The sequence below is a fragment of the Marmota marmota genome, unplaced genomic scaffold, assembly GCF_001458135.2.
Source record: "Marmota marmota marmota unplaced genomic scaffold, marMar, whole genome shotgun sequence".
Classification (NCBI taxonomy): domain Eukaryota; kingdom Metazoa; phylum Chordata; class Mammalia; order Rodentia; family Sciuridae; genus Marmota; species Marmota marmota.
Genome location: NW_026000261.1, coordinates 9,335,477 through 9,340,480, shown reverse-complemented (window position 1 = coordinate 9,340,480; position 5,004 = coordinate 9,335,477).

Sequence of the window (5,004 nt, the reverse complement as noted above, 5' to 3'; positions counted from 1 at the left end):
GCTGGGTCAAATGGTGGCTCCATTCCCAGCTTTCCAAGAAATCTCCATACTGCTTTCCAAATTGGCTGCACCAATCTGCAGTCCCACCAGCAATGTACAAGTGTACCCTTTTCCCCACATCCTCGCCAGCACTTGTTGTTGTTTGACTTCCTAATGGCTGCCAATCTTACTGGAGTGAGATGGTATCTTAGGGTGGTTTTGATTTGCATTTCTCTGACAGCTAGAGATGGCATCACAATTCTTATTACACATATAGAACAATTTTTTTCATATCTCTGTTTCTATACAGCCACTTTTCTAAGGGGCTTACCAATTATATTAATGTCCTCCAAGATCTGCTGCTCCTGATACAAAGATTTACCCTTATACATAAATACCACATAGAATTATGGAACTAAGAGTAGGGTTGTGTGCTTTCACATAGATGATCACATTTAGTCATCCTAAAATCTTATGAGATATGTTATTTCATCCCTAATTTACAGATATGGAAATTGAAATTTGGGAGGTAGTTTTCCAAATGTTTTACAGCAAATAATGATGATCCTTTAAAGACATGGGTGGTTGTTGTTTTACAAAACTTGAGTTCTTTTCACTAGTAAAAGCTTATATAACTATGAACTGCTCATGGCACTATGATCTCATTTGACTAGAACGGATTTTCTTATATGTAGAAGGATGAGACCTTATGCTGAGCAACATATCTACAGGAAGATGCTTCTAACACATGTACATAGATGCACATACACAAAAATAAAGGGAGCTCAGTGAAACAAGAATTTTATTCTAGGAGAAGACCAGTGAAAAATTAAAAAAAAAAAACAAACTTGTTTTGCTCCCATGGTCCGTTTCAGAACCAGAATATTATGACCCAAATCCTGATTCTGACATTAGCTTTGTGATTTTGAGAAAACTAATTTGCTTCTCTGAACCTCAGTGTCTTTCCCATGTATACAGGTAGAATAATGTTGATATCTTTAACTGAAGAAAATATATGAATGCTCTCTAGGAAGAAGGTACTCAGCAATTCATGTTAGTATAATTATTAGTATCATCATCATCATCATCATCATCATCATCATTATTACTAAATAAGTTATAAAGGTGACCTTGTAGCCATTTTGCCACAAGAAAGTAATCTGATAAATAGCCAAAGACAAATTGCTATTGTTAATATAGTTATTTTTTAATAGAGGATGAATTTTAAAAATCAGCAATTTAACCAAGGGCTATGAAAAACTTAAGCACAGAGCCACATAAATAGGGATTTCAGGAAGAACTATTTCATTAAAGGAGATGCAGTCATGTAGAATAATTTGTCAATTAATATGGTCAGAACAAATGCTGTTGACTGTACAGTGAGTTTTGCAGCCAGCAAGACATTTTAATGGTGAGTGAGCCAAGAGCAAATGCGGCTAAGACAAAGCTAAGTAGAAACGAGTCCACAGAACAAGCATGTCGGGGCCTTTTCCTGTCCGGCAATTCTTTATGTCATTATGATTCATCCCTAGTAGTTTGTAAAGGCAGTTAAATGGCCTCCTTTGGCTGTCAAATGGGAAAATAATTCATCAGTTCAAGTCCATAAATCATTTCTTGGTACCAAGAGTACTTTATGTAGCTGGAAATGTCTCCTTGAGTTGGCACTATGCTTCAGCAGAGATCCTGAGGAGCAACTGGCAGACACCAGATGCAAAAATCTGAATGATGACCTGCATGGGCATGGCTCTGTAGGGAAAGAAAGTTGATTTTTTATGGGGCACGTTGCCATGTCTGAATTGCCTGGAAAACCACATGCTTGTGTGTCTGGTATAGTAATCACTTAATATGTTTGTTGAGTGGATTTAAATATTTTATGTATTTTGGATCCTTTGAATTGGAGCCCACCTATAATGTCTGATAACTCTCTGTACCTGAGTTTGGGTAAGCAAGATGGGAATGCAGTAATAATAATATTCAGAAGTTATTAGACTAATAACCCGAATTTTTGTTCAATTTTAATGATTAGGGCATCATAGCTTCACCATAATTCTGGCATGTTAGTTGTGTGAGAAATAAGTGTGCTTTAATTTTTTTAATAAAAAACATTTTAAATTATATTTTAACTGCCTAATTCCTCTTGCTCCTAAAATCCAACATTTGTCAATACATTCTTTGTTAGTAAAAGTATTCTCATGATGCTATATAATTTTCACCATCATTTGAGGTGAAAAGTGCTAAGTACATTTGAGGACATGTAAATAAGTATTTATTATCTAAGGCAGTATTATCAAACCCTGGGTCCACAAATAATACATTTAATATTCTTTGAATATTCACCAAATGCTTATTGTGCTAGGTGAACAGTGGTGAACAAAGCTGGGCATGGTGATGTTTGCCTGTAATCCCAGTGACTTGGGAGGCTAAGGCAAGATGATTGCAAGTTTGAGGTGAGTGTCAGCAACTTAGTAGAGCCCTAAGCAACTTAGTGAGACCCTGTCTCAAAATAAAACACAGAAAGGGATGGGGACTTAGCTCATTGGTTAAGCACCCTTGGTTCAATCACCAGTACCAAAATAAATAAATAAATAAAAATGTGGGGAATAAAGAGAGATATGTTGTCTTCCCTGATGGAGCTTGAAGTATATTGGGGGGCATTAAATTAATAAATATGTGGTTAGTTATATAGTTATATATTGCAATACCTGATAAAATGGAAAATAGACTATGAATGGGGACCATCTACTTGATGCAAAATAAAATTTAAACTGGACTCTGAAAGTTAAGAAGTAGTCAAAAAGGTGAACAATGAGTGAAAATATTCAGAGGGAACATCATATGTTGATGGTAGCTTGGACTAGAGATATGGTTATAGAGATTTAAAAAGCAGGAAGATTCAAAATATAACTGCAAAGATAGATATGTTTATACCTTCTCATGATGGTTCTTTTGTTACTGATTTTAGAAATAGTTGGACAATAGTGGTGTTTTTTTTTTTTTACTGAAATGGGGAAGACTGAAGGAGGCCACATTTTGTGGGGTGTATTAAGAGCTCTGTTTGACCATGTTTATTTGAGCTATCTATTGGATATCCTCTAGAGAATGTTAACTAGACAATTAGATATATGAGTCTTGTATTCACAGAATAGTGTGGGCTGGATATATACATTTTAGAGCTGTCTGCCTGGTATATAGAATGGGATAAAATAAAGTACTAAATTTTGTGGGGAAATTGATGATTGCTATGGAGATCAATGCAAAATGCAGCTCCTTGGCTTTATGTTACAGATTTTCCCCAGAATCATGACAGTGTAAAAAAGCTACTCATCATGATTTTTCCAAGCCTCATCAAATTGTTAAATATCAAGCACGATGTTTGTACCTGTATTTTGCTGATATATGTAATGACATCCTGCATTTAGCTGACATTTGAATCTTTAGAGCTAGAAGAATATAACTAATGTCATGGTAAACCTAGTCGCTATTTATTATATAAACTGGGGATCACATTAATAACTTTATATACATTATTTCTAATTTTTACCACAAACCTGAAAAGTACAGGCCCTAATTTTTAGGTAAAGAACTCAGACTTGATAAGTTATAAAACTTCCATAAGGCCACACAACAAGTAAATGTGGGACCCACCATTCCAGTTCAACATTTTAGAAAGTGACATGAAATTTCCTTTTGGATGAAATTAAACCCCTATCACTCACCATGCTCAAAACTTAACTCAAAATGGATTAAGGACCTAGGAATTCAACCAGAGACTCTGTGTCTAATAGAAAAAAAAGTAGGCCCTAATCTTCATTATGTAGGATTAGGCCTCAACTTCCTTAATAAGACTCTATAGCACAAGAATTGAAACCAAGAATCAATAAATGCGATGGAATCAAACGAAAAAGTTTCTTCTCAACAAAAGGAACAATCTGTGAGGTAAACAGAGAGCCCACATCCTGGGAGCAAATTTTTACTCCTCACGCATCAGATAGAGCACTAATCTCTGGATATATAAACTGAAAAAGCTAAGCACCAAAAAACCAAATAACACAATCAACAAATGGGCCAAGGAACAGAACAGACATCAGAAGAGGATATACAATCAATCAACAAATAAATGAAAAAAGCTCAGCATCTCTAGCAATCAGAGAACTGCAAATCAGAACTACTCTAAGATATCATCTCACTCCAGTCAGAATGGCAGCTGTTATGAAGATGAACAACAATAAGTATTGGTGAAGATGCGGGGGAAAAGGTATAGTCATACATTGCTGGTGGGACTGCAAATTGGTGCAGCCAATATGGGAAGCAGTATGGAGATTCCTTGGAAATCTGGGAATGGAGCCACCATTTGACCCAGCTTTCCCTCTCCTCGGACTATACCCAAAAGACTTAAAAACAGCATACCACAGGGACACAGCCACATCAATGTTTATAGCAGCACAATTCACAATAGCTAAACTGTGGAGCCAACCTAAATGCCCTTCAGTGGATGAATGGATAAAAAAAAAATGTGGCATATACACACAATGGAATTTTACTCAGCAATAAAAGAGAATAAAATCATGGCATTTGCAGGTAAATGGATGGAGTTGGAGAAGATAATGCTAAGTGAAGTTAGCCAATCCCAACAAAACAAATGCCAAATGTTTTTTTCTGATATAAGGAGGATTCATAGTGGGGTAGGGAGGGAGAGCATGGGAGGAATGGATGAACTCTAGATAAAGCAGAGGGATGGGAGGGAAAGGGAGGGGACAGGGGATTAGCAAGGATGGTGGAATGTGATGGACATCATTATCCAAAGTACATGTATGAAGACTCAAATTGAGTGTAACATACTTTATATAAAAACAGATATGAAAAATTGAAGTATATATGTGTAATAAGAATTGTAAAGCAAAAAAAAAACCAAAGTACATGTATAAAGGCATGAATTGGTGTAAACATATTCTATATACAAAGATATGAAAAATTCTACTCTATATGTGTGTAATAAGAATTGTAATGCAAAAAAAAGAATTTAGG